General features: G+C 28.7%; 1 protein-coding gene across 1 annotated transcript in view; it reads left to right on the plus strand.

Annotated features, from left to right (window-relative positions):
• The first annotated feature begins 250 nt into the window (after positions 1 to 250).
• The window catches only part of LOC145248118 (uncharacterized), a 37,295-nt gene continuing 20,142 nt past the window's right edge, over positions 251 to 17,403 (plus strand). Inside the window, exon 1 of the mRNA XM_080109909.1 lies at positions 251 to 715. The gene's annotated coding sequence lies outside the window, so the exon portion shown is untranslated. The remainder of the gene's footprint in view (positions 716 to 17,403) is intronic.

The raw sequence follows: 17,403 nt of genomic DNA on the forward strand, positions 1-17,403 counted from the left end.
TAATGCTATTTTTTTTTTATTTTAACACCTCTCTCACCATTCACGGGTTCGAGCCTGCCTGCCAACTACCACTTTTATTTCATTTTATTTTTTTTTCGCTCAACACACATCTCCAAAAACCCGGGTAACGCCGGCCACCCAGGCTAGTATTAAATAAAGTTCAGTTTCAGTATAAATCGAATTGTGTTCCTTCATTTTTCTTTTTCTTTTTAATTAATAATAAATAAGTCCAATATTAGTATAAATCGTGTTTCTCATTTTTTTTTCTTTTTTAACATTCTGCTGAATTTTAGTTGCTGAGGAAAAAAAAGGCACATGCACTTGCTCTATATGCATTTTATGTTGGGCGTTTGCCTTAATTTAAACCGGAACTGTTTTCAGCTAAACCCGGATAAACACGAACGAACAAAAGTGGCTGTTCACATTCGAAATGACCTAGTCGTTGTGTTCGTAGAGTTTGTTTTTTCCACGAAATTTCACAAAATTTGAAAGTATTTACAATACGGCGGGAAACTGCTACTTAAAAGTTATGAATACCTTTGTCTGTGTCTACCGACTGTCTGTGCACATAAACATCTATAACACAGACATTTCTGTTCAGTGTCAAAGTGATATTCCGACAACGGTGAAATCCATTATTGCAGGATTTCAATACAATTACAAGTTTTCTGTGCATTTTTTTACACGCTCAGAATTTAAAGAGAATTTCTTTGCGGTAAGTTTTGGTTTCTTTGTATTACCTTATTCATTTGTTTTATTCTTTATTATCTGATATTTATGATATTTGTATATAAATATATATATATATATATATATATATATATATATATATATATATATATATATATGTGTGTGTATATATATTTATATATGTATATATATGTATATATATACGTATATATATGTATATATATATGTATATATTAATATATATATTTGTATATATATGTATGTATATATGCATACATATATATACAAATATATATATAAATATATATACATATATAAACATATATGTATGTATATGTATATATATATGTGTGTGTGTGTGTGTGTGTGTGTGTGTGTGTGTGTGTGTGTGTGTGTGTGTGGAGCTGGTGCACTTACTGATCCGTGCTTTTTTAAAAATCGTATTTCCAAGTTTAATTAAAGTTTTATGATATGTTTTTTTTATTCAATTGTAAGTTTAAAGTATAGAATAGGTACAAAACACACCCTCCCCATATTAAGAATGGCTTCTTAAATAATAACGTAATTATTTCAGCACGGATCAATAAGTGCACTAGTACCTAATGTGTATATATATATATATATATATGATATATATATATATACACATTAGGTACTAGTGCACTTATTGATCCGTGCTGAAATAATTACGTTATTTTACGTTATATATTTTACTAAAATATATTTTATATATGATATATATATATACATATATATTTATATCTATATATTTATATGTATACATATCTTTACATGTATATATATATTTATATGTATGTATATATATATTTATATGTATATATATAATTATATGTACATATATTTATGTGCGTGTATATATATATATTTATATGTATATCACGATCATCACTTACATGTATATATATTTACATCTATATATATATATTTCTACGTATATATAGATATTTATATGTATATATATGTATATATATTTATATGTATATATATTTATATGTATGCATATATATTTATATATACATATTTATATGTACACATATATTTATATGTATATATATTTATGTGTATATATAAATTTATATTTATATTTATATATATATTTCTATATACATATATGTACATATATGTATATATTTATTTGTGTATGTATATTTTAATGTATATATATATATAATTATATATATATGTACACATATATGTGTATATATATATTTATATATGTATATATATATATTTGTATATGTATATAGATATATTTATATATATATGTATATATTTATATGTATATATATGTGTATATATATGTATATATTTATATGTATATATATGTGTATATATATTTATATATGTGTATATATATTTATATATATGTAAATATATTTATATATATGTATATATTTATATAAATGTAGATATATATATTTATATATATATATACGTATATATATATTTATACATATATATATATGTATATATTTATATATATGCGTATATTTTTGTATGTATATATGTATATATATATTTATATATATATATTTATATATAAATTTGTATATATATATATATATGTATATATATATATATATATGTGGTGCTAATGCACTTACTGACCCGCGCTATTTTTTAAAGTTTCCAAGTTTAATTAAAGTTTATGATATGTTTTTTTTAAATTTAATTGTAAGTGTAAAGTATAGAATAGGTACAAAAAATCGACTCCTCCTTTTGTTAAGAATGGCTGTTTAAATAATAAAGTTATTATTTCAGCACGGATCAATAAGTTCTCTAGTACTTTTTATGCATGTGTATGTATATATATATATGTATATATATGTATATATATGTGTGTATATATATGTATATATATGTGTATATACATTTATATGTATATATGTGTATATACATTTATATGTATATATATGTATATCTATTCATATGTATATATATATGTATATATATTATATGTATATATATATATATTTATATGTATATATATATTTATATATATATCTATATGTATATATATTTATATTTATACATATATTCATATGTATATAGATTTATATGTATATATATTTACATGTATATATATATATTTATGTGTTTGTGTACATATATATATTAATATGTATATCACTTCATAATTTATATGTATATATATTTACATCTATATAAATAAATATATATATTTATGTATACATTTATATATATATATATATATATATATATATATATATATATATATATATATATATTCATATGTCTAAAAGAACAAGTAGATAAATAAACATGTTTCTTTTCAAAGTGTTTTTTTTAACATGTTTTATAAACTATTTGTTTTTATTTCTATTTCCTATTTGGTTTCATCGAACTTTTACATCTGGTTGAGATTACTTTATAAATATTGACTCTTGAATATTTATAATATACTGTTTTATATGCATGCATATATATATATATATATATATATATATATATATATATATATGTGTGTGTGTGTGTGTGTGTGTGTGTGTGTTTGTGTGTATATATTTATATGTGTATATATATTTATATGTGTATATATTTATTTTTATATATATATTTATGCCTATATATATTTCTCTATATATATTTTTCATGTATATATATATTTATGTATATAAAAATTTATATGTATATATATATCTATATGTATATATATACTTATATGTATGTGTATATTTTTATGTATATATATATATTAATTTTTTTACGTAGGCATCACCACATTATCAAAGCCAAGAGGCCACTCAAGGTTAAGGGTTTAAGAGTGTACAGTAGAAATTGGACAATATAGTAATCATTAGTAATGAAAATTTGGTAAATTTGATAACTTATATGGAACGGCTCATCAAGAACTTATTTACGTTAGACTTGAACACAACCATATTGTAGTCAGCCGGAAAGCAGGAAAACGGAAGACAATTCCACAGGCGTGCAGTTCTAAGAAAGAAGCTTTGTTCATGGAATCTACGTTTAGGTTTAGGCACAGAAAAAGAGTGGGGGGAATTATTGATAGTGTTTTCAACTAGACGAGTGTTTCTTGTGAAAGTTTGGCGAGGGGGACCATAGATTGAAGCTCAGTCAAACACTTTCCATGAAAATAACGATACATCAGAGACAAACTCGCAACATCTCTTCTGTGAGATAGAGGTTGCAAGGAAGAGAAAAGGACATCTCCTACGAGGCTACGAAGTCTATTTTGAACTCTATCAAGGCAGGACAAGTCCTTTCTAGCAGCTCCTGCCCAGATGTGGCAACAGTATTCCATCCTTGGATGTACCTGACTCTTATATAGATAGAGAATAGCATCAGCAATGAGATATCTACCTGATCGATAGAAAGATCCCACCATTTTTCCAGCGGCCTTGGCAGCAGATTTGATGTACGTGTTCCATTTCAGATCAGGAGTAATGGTCAAGCCAAGTTCTTGATGAGCCGTTCCACTTGTTAACAAATTTACCAAATTTCCATTACTAACGCTTACTATATTGTCAAATTTCTACTGTACACTCTTTAACTTTTATCCTTGAGTGGTCTCTTGGCCTTGATAATGTGGAGATGCATGTGTAAAAAAAAAAAACCCAAATTCCTACTCTCATCTATTTTTTTTTTTTTTTACAAAAACCTTAAACGAACTTATTAGCCTGTATACTCCAAACAAGTATAGCATTAAGTCCACACACGAACTAATGCAAATATTTAAATCGATGCAACTGGAAAACAAAATAATTGCTATAGAAAGTTTATCCACTAATGTACCACTAGTAGAAACAATTGATATAATTATCAAGAACATTTATAATAATCCGTCGCTCCCTCCAACTAGAATAATAAATAAATAAATTTTTAAATAAAGAAATTACTATAATCTGCATTACACAAGTCCCCGTCTCTGACCCCAACGGTACGATATATAGCCAAATAGATAGAGTGGCAATGGGATCATCCCTCGGACTGACCCTAAGTGAATTCTACATGGCACATCGAGAGAATAAAATATGTATGTACCCTACGTGGACGACAATCTTATTCTAGCAGAAAATAATGAATGGATATACCAACTACAGGAATTTTTTCCAAAATACTTAATTCTTAAGTTCATAGTGGAGTTGAATAATAATAATAATAATAATAATAATAATAATAATAATAATAATAATAATAATAATAACGATGATGACGATGATGATGATGATGATGACTTCGTTTATCAACGTCTCTTTGAAAAGGGATGGGATTCATTTCCAGGAGCTTCAAAGATCAAGGGTTTTTCCTAAGGATGTTGGTGGTACCTACAATTGCCGAGGTTTGAAGGCCGCCTAAAACATCGGGGATTTGTAGGTTTTTCAATTGTCCTTCCAGCCGACTTGATATTACTTCTAGTGTTCCAACTACGACCGGGATTATTTGTGTTTTAACGCCGTGTATACGCCTTATCTCCAAGGCCAATGGACCATAATTGCTCCGCTTCTCATTCTCCTTCTCTCTTACATTCCTGTCCCAGGGTACCGAGAAGTCTACAATCTATTATTATTATCATCATCATCATCATCATCATCATCATCATCATCATCATCATCATCATCATCATCATGATCATCATCATCAGTTCTTGACGTCTTTATTGATACGTCCATTAATACTTCCAACACTTCTGTATATAAAAAAACCAAAGAGCATAAATATTCAAGCCCCCTGAGCTTTAAGAGTGAGTGCTCACAAAGATACAAAATAATTAAGTAATTTAAATAATTAAAAATCTATTGAATCGCGCTAAAATCATATCATCCACAAAAAAGGCACTAAAAAACATTAAAAAAGTACTCATCAACAATCACTTTCCGAATGACATTATTGATAAACAAATAAAACGAATGCTACAATCCCATGAAAACCCTAATCATAATATTAGCCAGCACCGTAATGCAAACTCCATTAACATATTTTACCAAAATCAAATGACACCAGAATCGAAGAAAATGCAATAAAAAAATATCGTTCGTAGATATTTGACGCCTATTGATAGTAACTCGAAAATTAATTTTAATTTTTACTACAAGAAGTTCAGAACACAAAACCTCGTTGTCAGAAACAACACATCACCGCCTATAAAAGCGTTAGAAAAAACCAATGTGGTGTATGAGTTCAAATGCTCTCTAGGAGAACGTAACTTCGAAAATAAATATAAGAATAACAGATATATTGAGCATACAACGAAAACGTTGTCCCGGCGAATCACCATGCATTTAAACAATACTAGCGCTTATATATCAACATTTAATAAAAGAACGCAACTGTCACCCCTCTAATCCTAGAAAAATGCTCAACAACACAAAAATCATACAACGCTAAAATAATCTTTAAAAAATTAAAAATTCTTGAAGTGTATTACATTAGAATTCAGCACCCAACTATAAATGATATTGCATTCAAGAAAAGCAGCAATGTGTTAAAATGTCTTGCGTAGCGCAAAATGGACGAACTTTGCCAAACTTGCTGATTTTAATAATCGAATTTTTAATCGACTTCTCATCGACTTTATATATTTTAACTTGCCATCACTTAACGCGGTTTAATGTATATTTTATTCTTCACTTTTTAATTTCCATTTTTGCTCCTTTTCACTTTTACTTCCTCAACACCTGAAGATGATTGGGGAGCAAATAAAAAGCGCTCGTGACAGTGATAATTATGGAACCTTCATGAATATTTTCAATTTTGATATAAAAAAAATTATACAGAAAAAAAAAAAAAAAATCGTAAGACAAAGTATCTCCGTTGCTTAAATGAAAAAAAAAAATACTTTCTAAGTATACCAATTTCAAATACATGTATATGAATATATATATATAAAATCAAATGAGAGACGTGTTACATTTAAGGATAATCTACCCAGACTTCCGTATATATATATGTATATATATATATATATATGTATATATATGTATATATATATATATATACAGTGATGATCATATTTATTGGCACGGTAAAATAAAAGTTAAATTTTGTCTAATAAATTCTAAAAAAGGGATTAAATTAAAGAAAATAACAAAGTATATTATGTATTTTTAACTGGCCTTTCCGATGCAGCAATCGGATTTTAGAAAAAATAAATAACAAAGGAACAACAAACATAATTGCAAAAACCCCTTGTTCAAAATTATTGGCACGATTTATTTAATAATCAATTGTATAGCCTTTGGCCTTGATTACCTTCCTCAGTCGCTTTTCATAGTTTACAACCAAGTTGTTGCACTCTTCAGTAGTAATTTTAGCCCACTCTTCCTGACAATAATCCTCCAATTGAATAAGATTCTTAGGCTTCCTTTGCATTACCCTCAATTTTAATGTTCTCCATAAATTTTCAATTAGATTAAGGTCTGGGCTTTGTGATGGCCACTCCAAAACATTAATATGATTGTCCTCAAGCCATTTCTTAGTCAGTTTAGCCGAATGCTTTGGGTCATTATCTTGCATGAACCACCAACGACGACCAAGTGAGAGCTCTTTAGCAGAGTCTTTCAGGTTTTCATCCAATATTTTAACATAATCTTCCTTTTTTATGCTACCTGTGACCTTAACAAGTCGCCCTGGTCCAGAGGCAGCAAAGGATCCCCAAAACATCAAACTGCCTCCACCGTGCTTCCCTGTGGGTATGGTGTTCTTAGGCAGGAAAGCTTCGCCAGATTTTCTGTAAATATAAGACACTTTATTATGGCCAAATAACTCTATTTTCGTTTCGTCAGTCCATAGAACACGTTTCCAGAATGCAACATCTTTATCAATATGACGTTTTGCAAAGGCTAGCCTTGCTTTCAGGTGCATAGGCTTCAATAAGGGAGTCTTTCTCGGACGACATGCTTTTAAACCAGCTCTCTTCAAAACTCTACCAACTGTATGTCGAGATACATTCACTCCAGAGGTGCTCTGTTCATCAACAATCTCCCCAACAGAGATCCTTGGGTTTTGTTTTACTTGTCGAACAATTTTCCGTTCATCTCTTGGGGAAAGAATCCTTTTTCTCCCTCTACCCTCTAAACTCATAACGTGGCCTTGCGATTTGAACTTGTTTATTATGACTCTAACAGTGGATTTGGGAAGGTTTAGCTTCTTTGAAATCTTATCATAGCCCTCCCCATTGGTATGGCATGCTACAACAAGCTTCCTGACGTCTTCGCTGTGTTCCTTAGTTTTAACCATGGCGATTGAAAATTATAATTTAGTCACTTATAATAGTTTAAATAAATCGCTATCTAAAAATTATCTGAAAAAAATTATTCACTGAATTAGCGTTAAACAAGCATAATATGGCTATAAAAAAGTTCAGAAAGCACGTAAACCGGAAATTGATTGATATTATACTGATACTAAAAGAAAAACAAAGCCGTGCCAATAATTTTGAACAATGGTTTTTTGCAATTATGTTTGTTGTTCCTTTGTTATTTATTTTTTCTAAAATCCGATTGCTGCATCGGAAAGGCCAGTTAAAAATACATAATATACTTTGTTATTTTCTTTAATTTAATCCCTTTTTTAGAATTTATTAGACAAAATTTAACTTTTATTTTACCGTGCCAATAAATATGATCATCACTGTATATATATATATATATATATATATATATATATATATATATATATATATATATATATATATATATATATATATATATACGTATAAGTATATATATATATATATGTATCTATATGTATATGCACATATATATGTAAATATATATATATGTGTATATATGTGTATAAATGTGTATATATATACATATATATCTGTGTATATATGCATACATATATGTATATATGTGTATATATGTACATATGAGTATATATATATATATGTATATATATGTATATATATGTATGCATATATGCATATATATAGGTACATATGTATATATATGCATATATGTATATATATGTATATATGTAGATGTGTATATGTATATGTATGTATATGTATTTATATATATGTATTTATATGTATGTATATGTACATATATGTATATATATGTATTTATATATGTACATATATGTGTATATATGTATTTATATATATGTATATGTATATATATGTATATATATATGTATATGTATATATGTGTATATGTGTATATGTGTATATATATATGTATATAGATTTATATATGCATATATATATGTATATATATATATGTATATAAGTATATATGTATATATATGAATATATTTTCATATATATACATGTGTGTATATGTATATATATGTATATATATATGTATGAATATGTGTATATGTAGGCATAGATATGTGTGTATATATATGTACATGTAGGCATATATATGTTTGTAATATATGTGTATGTATATGTATATATATATGTATATGTATATACTATGCATATATATGTATATATATGTATGTATACATATATATGCATGCATATATATATATGTATACAAATATATATATATGTATATATATCTGATTATGTATATATATGTGTGCATATATATATGTATATATGCATGTATATATATCTATGTAGACATCTATATATGTATATGTGTATGTATAAATATGTTTATATATATGTGTATATGTGTACATATGTTTATATATGTATATATTCGTACACACACACACACACACACACACACACACACATATATATATATATATATATATATATATATATATATATATATATATATATATATAAATGGTTTTAAAAAATCGAAATGGAAATTCATAATTGTGTCGGTTTCAGGGAAATATTGAACCTAATTTTTGAAAGTCGGAAGCGGACACGAATTGAAAAATAACTTTTTTAAAAATGTTTTTGTTTTATATTCATAATTGTTACCTGGTTATCTTCAGCCATATTTAATCTCAAATAAAATGGCATTTCTATTTTAAAAGAAGATAGCTTTTTTTTTTGTTGTTATGTTTTGTTATTAGCATTTACTTCTTTCATTTCATGTGTTAATCAGTGCGGATCTTTCCATAGAAAACTTGAAAAGAAAAAAAAAAGGTTTGGAAAACAATTATAAATAGAGGGGGAGAAAGAAATAAGGACTTAAAAACGAACAAAAAGAAAATAATAAATAACGATATAAATATTCATTGCTTTTTATTATAGAGCAGAGAATAAGAATTTTGCTGTATGAAACACAAGGGAAGATGAGTATATGTAGGCATAGCCAAAATATTGTAGAAAAACCCAGTTGTTGTTTTTTTAAAACGAATTAAAATCTATTAAAATCCATTATTCTTGAGCAACTTTTTTTCCCAGAAAGATAAAAGCCTGAATTTTTAATATATGAAAAGCAGAATAATATAAAACTTTTTCTGAAACATATTTTTAATTTTTAATATAATTTTTAATTTTACCCCCCCCCCCCAAAAAAAAACAACAACATTCACTGCCATTTGATGGATAACATATATATATATTTTTTAAAAAGGTTTTTGAAGTAATTATTATTTCTTTTTGTCTAAATAAGATTTAGGACGATTTGCTACAAGAACATAAAAAAGATTATAACATAAGTACTTGAATTTCAAATAATTCTGTCTTTTATCTCACTCTATAGATTTTATGTGGCGAAATTAAAAAATCCAAAATTTAATGATAGTTTGGAAGAAACTACGATAGCAGTTACAGCACTAAATAAGTTTATTTAGTGCTGTAAATTTCCATGTAATTTTAACGTGTTTTGACGATTACTTGAAGAACCATCTTTATAAAGGTTTCTTTTTCATAAGTGATATATATATATATATATATATATATATATATATATATATATATATATATATATATTTGTTGCCTACATAACCCATAACCTCCGAAGTTAAGCAACGTTGAGGCTGGCCAGTACCAGATGGGTGACTTTTTGGGGAATGCTAAGCGCCGTATGTGTTGGATAATATAGTGGCTAATACTTGCAGTTCCATTTTGCTTTGTATTGCATTTTGGTCATTTTTTGTCCAAGCAAAATGGAACCGCAAGTACTAGCCACTAGCACAAATAAACAACTAACCAAAGTCCGTAAGGGTAAAAACAGACTATAGTTCAACCCTCCATATTCCAAAAATCTTGAGACAAACATAGCCAGAGAATTCTTTAAAATATTAGAAAAAAACTTTAAAGCCCCTCATAGATACAGTAAAATCTTTAATAAGAACACGATCAAAATGTCTTACACAACTATGCCAAACCTTCATAAAAATAATTAGTTCTAACAATAAAAAAATTAATAAGATACAAAATACAAATACAGAAACTATAGCAGGCTGTAACTGTAGAAGAAAAAATAGATGCCCTTTACAAGGTACCTACAAAATAAAAAATGAAGTTTATAGCTGCACAGTGTCACAAACCCCAAATTTAAATGATGTTAATGACAACCATAGCTCGACTACACAATTAAATAACTACACCCACTTTAACCAATCTACCAATCAAATACAAACCAAACCATTACATACCAACAAGCACTCTTTTAAAAATCCCTCCCTGGTGAACCAAACCACTCGATCTAAACATATTTGGCGACTCAATGATAAGAATATTTCCTTCAATTTGAAATGGGAAATAATAGGATCATATAAAGTATATATGCCGGGGGAAAGATTTTGTGCACTTTGTAGATATGAGGCCCTTAAGATTTTAAAATATGATGATATAAAAAATAAAACCACCCTCCTAAATTCAAGAGATGAGCTTTTATCTTCATGCATTCATAAACGTTGGTTTCAATTTAACAAATATAAACCACCATAAGTCATTAAAAATGTTTCTTATTAATAATCTATCTTAGAATTTGTAATTTATAATTTAATATGTTTATTTATAAAATTTGGATTATTATTATTATTATTATTATTATTATTATTATTATTGGTTTATCTGATACATTTACCATTATTTTATATCTTACTTAAATATCTATTTAAATTTAACCTTTGCATGTTACTATTTTTATTAATTTCAATGAATAAATAAATAAATAAATGATTAAAATATTGTTAATTTTATTTAATTACTTTCAATAAGATTTTTTATATTATATAAAACAACATAAAGGCTGATTATCTCCCTTTGATCATTTTACTAGCCAAATACGATTATCTCCCTTTATTTTTTAAAATCTACTATTTAATTTAAATTAGGCGTTACTAACGTATTCTAGACGTTAAAGATATTCCATTGGCGTTCACTTTTAAAATTCAACATTTCGAGCATTTATAAGCTACATCTAACATCCAAATGAATGCTTCGACGATAATTACGATTTTCAAAAGGCGAACCATTAGGTATATATATATATATATATATATATATATATATATATATATATATATATATATATATATATATATATATATATATATATATGTGTGTTAAATTTTCTTAAAAACTTATAACCTTATATTTAAACTAAATTCAGCTTTATAATTTTATTCTAATTTTTAATCTCAGCCCCTCTTACTTTGCTTACCAACATCAATAAGTAACTATTTTCCGTTGTATTTTAATATTTTCCAGATACATCTGCCTTACTTAAAAAATGCTAGGTTTATTTATGGTGTCTTAAAAAAAAAACAAACAATGTATTTGCTGATGAGGAGGCTTTGTTTAAAAAAAAAAAAAACTATATGTTAAAATTATTGTCCATGACTTAATGTCTATTGCAATTAAAACATCGCTCCCGAAACGATCGTACAATTTATTGGTTTTATGTGTTCCTTCTTATGAAACAGATTTTTAATTTTTAATTTTAATTTGAATTATAAATTATCAATCACCTTACTAAATATTAAATGAGCTCTAGGATATTTGCCTCTCGAGCTTATTATATATTTGCATTACAATGAGCACTTTTTTTTTCTTGTATTTTAATTACATTAGTAATTTTACTATCACATTAAAATACACTCTGCTCTTTAGACTACTGTTCTGACCCTCTTATGCAGTACATCGAAAACCACCTTCAGTCTGACGTTGTCCATTGTCGATGCAATTGCCCGATTCTATCTAATTCTGGGTCCTAGCTTTATCATGAAAAAGTGTACATGAACGGGTATATATATATATATATATATATATATATATATATATATATATATATATATATATATATTTGGGCAGTCTTCAGAACTAGTGAGTTCCCCTAGGGCTTACTACCCAAGGAGGTGGCAAATGGGACTTGTTCGGCCGATAATAATTTTAAGGTTGCTCCTTGTGGAGCACCCTTACGTAAAACTTGTAATATTCTTATAACATCGAAAGAATATAAGTCAAATGTGACTAATAAAATTTATTCTGTTATAAATCATTCTAAAGAAGATTTGTCATGTAGGTCCCAAAATTTGGTCTACCTGTTGTCCTGTAAAAACTGTAATTTACAATACGTAGGGGAAACTGTAATGCCTCTAAATAAGCGCTTGAATTTGCATAGGACTAGCACTAAGGGATGTATTCATGTGGTTAAACATTTTAAAGAAACCTGTAGTCAGTCGTCTTTTTCCGTACAAATAATTGAAAAATTTAAAAGTAATGGATATAATAGTCTAGGTAATGTAGATAATGATATCCTAAGGATGCGTCAGGATAAGGCAGACGATATAATTAAAAAAATGCGAGTAATTTACCCATATGGGTTGAATATTAAAGTTAAAAAACCTAACCTACAAGATTCTGAAATTATAGGTAGATTATATCCAGCTTTGCCTCGCTACGGTATTAGAGATAGAACTCATGTTAATAGAAATAATAGAAAATCAGTTATTTCATGCGAGGATTTTTTAGTAAAATTAAAGATATTATTATTAATCAAATTTATGAGTCGTTCAATTATGTAAGAAAATTGCTTAATCAAACCAAAAACAAAGTTTTGAAGGAAATAGCATCTAAAATATTATTACAACCGGATACGATATATAAGAAGGACTATTTTATTCAATGGTATGACTATATTCTGGATATAATCGACACTAAATTATATAAGCCACCAGTGAACGATATGAAGAGAAACCTAAAAATGTGTGTGTAGTTTTGTATGAAAATAAAGGTTTTGATGATGTAAATTTACCTAAAATATTTAATAAACAAAAAACTATACAATTTTTTTTCTTTTTTTTACATAGGCATCACCACATTATCAAGGCCAAGAGGCCACTCAAGGATAAGGGTTAAAGAGTGTACAGTAGAAATTGGACAATATAGTAATCATTAGTAATGAAAATTTGGTAACTTTGATAACTTATATGGAACGGCTCATCAAGAACTTATTTACTTTAGACTTGAACACAACCATATTGTAGTCAGCCGGAAAGCAGGAAAACGGAAGACAATTCCACAGGCGTGCAGTTCTAAGAAAGAAGCTTTGTTCATGGAATCTACGTTTAGGTTTAGGCACAGATAAAGAGTGGGGGGAATTATTGATAGTGTTTACAGCTATACGAGTGTTTCTTGTGAAAGTTTGGCGAGGGGGGACCATAGATTGAAGCTCAGTCGAACACTTTCCATGAAAATAACGATACATCAGAGACAAACTCGCAACATCTCTTCTGTGAGATAGAGGTTGCAAGGAGGAGAAAAGGACATCTCCTACGAGGCTACGAAGTCTATTTTGAACTCTATCAAGGCAGGACAAGTCCTTTCTAGCAGCTCCTGCCCAGATGTGGCAACAGTATTCCATCCTTGGACGTACCTGGCTCTTATATAGATAGAGAATAGCATCAGCAGTGAGATATTTACTGGATCGATAGAAAGATCCCACCATTTTTCCAGCGGCCTTGGCAACAGATTTGATGTACGTGTTCCATTTAAGATCAGGAGTAATGGTCAAGCCCAGAAGCTTGTCAAAACTTGAGGCCTCCTGAAGACGAGAGCCATTCATTTCAATTGATGCCAAATGTGGATTAGAATGTTGATGATGTAAAGAGAGAAGCTTGGTTTTAGATGCATTAAAAGTAACCAGTCACTCCTTTCCCCATTGTACTACGTGCTCAAGATCAGAGGAGAGAGAATTGGAGAGAACTTGGTCGTTTACTGTCTTAGATGTGCTACCATAAATGGTAGTGTCGTCAGCATAAATGTCTACAAATGATGTAAGGATGTGATTTGGAAGATCATTAATGTAGATCAGGAAAAGAGTTGGGCCCAGGATGGACCCCTGAGGGACACCGGCATTAATACTGTGAGCTTCTGATTTTTGCCCCTCAACTACTACTCTTATGAACCTATCAGAAAGAAATGATTTAATAATTGAGAAGACTTTTCCAGCTATACCATAGCTAGCGATCTTATGAAGTAAACCTTTATGCCATACCCTATCAAAGGCTTTAGATATGTCAAGAGCAATTGCCCTAGAAAGATTGCCACCGTCGAGAGATTTGCTAATCCTATGTGATATAACTGTAAGCACATCAATTACTACCAAATAAGTTACAAACAAAAGATCAAAAACCAATAGTTACATATAAACTAGGGCCAACAATACGCAATAAGATTTTTAATTATAAGAAAACGGTAGAACATATAAATATAAATGATAATAATATAAATATTCCAGAATGTGAATGTAATTCCTCTCCTTTCTGTAATAATGAGATAAAACATGTAATTACAGGAGATTTAAAGATAGTAAATAATCCTAAATTAAGAAAACCACTTAGTAAGGGTCCAAATTATAGAGAACCTAAATCCCTAAATTAAACTAAATGCGTTAAAGAAGTAACTAAAGCACTAAAATGTTTTATTATGTCTATGGTAAATAAATATAAATTAGCACAGTCTACGTTTGATGCACGGAAAAATAGTATACTTGAATGCGTAAATGAAAAGGTTAAACATATAAAACAATTTAAACACCCTAGAAAAACCAATCCTCTTTTAAAAAATTCAGAAATACGGGAGGAGCTTAAAATACTTCAAGAAAAGTTTGTAATAGTTCCGATTGATAAAGCGGCAAACAATATAGCTTTTATATGTAAAAAATATTATATACAACGTTTATTGATAGAAGTAGGACTTATAGGAAACGTTTCGGATACTTATAAAGCAAGTATTAGTAATTTAGATAGCATTATTTTGAATAATAGTATTATTAGTGAAAAAGTAGGATTAAAGTTAGAAGACAAGCACAAAAATCTTCCATGTATGTATTGGATACCTAAAATGCATAAAAATCCAGTTGGTGCTAGATTTATTGTAGGTTCAAAGACGTGCATCACTAAACCTTTAAGTAAAGCTATATCTAAAATATTTAAATTAATTATAAATCAAATAAATAATTTTCACCTGAAAAGTAAATTCTATAGTAATATAAATCTATTTTGGGTAGTAAATAATTCCCAACCAGTGAAAGAAAAATTAGATAAAATAAATTCCAGAATAAAAGCAAAATCTATAACTACTTATGATTTTAGTACGCTATATACTAAAATTCCGCACGAAAAACTTATAAAAGAATTAAATGATACTGTAGATTTAGCTTTTGAAGGTGGAAAAGGTAAATATATAGACTTTTCAAACTCTAAAGCTTTCTGGTGTAAAAATAAAAATATCAAAACTAGTGTTTCTAAAGATATTTTAAAAATACTTGTAAGTCATCTTATTAAAGAATGCTATTTTCAAATAGGAAATAAAATATTACTCCAAACGATAGGTATCCCAATGGGATTGGATCCTGCACCATTTTGGGCAAATTTGTATTTACATAGACTCGAGTATATATATATATATATTATACAATCTCTCACATTCTGAAAATCATATATATATATATATATATATATATATATATACATATATATATATATAATTTTCAGAATGTGAGAGATTGTATAATAAATTCCACAGCCAAACAACGTCGCAACTCACAAGAGCCATGACATTCAACGAACCGGAAGTCCAAGACTCGAGTTTCGCCCTCATTTGGGCTCATCAGTTAGACACATCCGAACTCAGGATTTGAAACCCGAGCCTCTTGCATGCGAGGCAAGCACTCTACCAACTGAGCAAACGCCCTGCACACAAGAATTTCTATTAACCAACACAGATCAAGCAAACCGCGTCGAAATCCGACTGTGAAATGAACCTACTTCGTCTCGACAAGGGACGCGGCCGTCCAACCAGTCAATAACCCTTGCCGATGTCTCACAAGTAGGATTTTAACTCGAAGGGACGACGCCGTCCAGCAATGCTAACCCAACGAGCAACTTATAATAGGATTTTCAGAATGGAATTTATTATACAATCTCTCACATTCTGAAAATCTTATTATAAGTTGCTCGTTGGGTTAGCATTGCTCGACGGCGTCGTCCCTTCGAGTTAAAATCCTACTTGTGAGACATCGGCAAGGGTTATTGACTGGTTGGACGGCCGCGTCCCTTGTCGAGACGAAGTAGGTTCATTTCACAGTCGGATTTCGACGCGGTTTGCTTGATCTGTGTTGGTTAATAGAAATTCTTGTGTGCAGGGCGTTTGCTCAGTTGGTAGAGTGCTTGCCTCGCATGCAAGAGGCTCGGGTTTCAAATCCTGAGTTCGGATGTGTCTAACTGATGAGCCCAAATGAGGGCGAAACTCGAGTCTTGGACTTCCGGTTCGTTGACTGTCATGGCTCTTGTGAGCTGCGACGTTGTTTGGCTGTGGAATTTATTATATAT

Source organism: Euprymna scolopes, chromosome 26 (genome assembly GCF_053919585.1).
Source record: "Euprymna scolopes isolate OS-2025 chromosome 26, ASM5391958v1, whole genome shotgun sequence".
Classification (NCBI taxonomy): Eukaryota; Metazoa; Mollusca; class Cephalopoda; order Sepiida; family Sepiolidae; genus Euprymna; species Euprymna scolopes.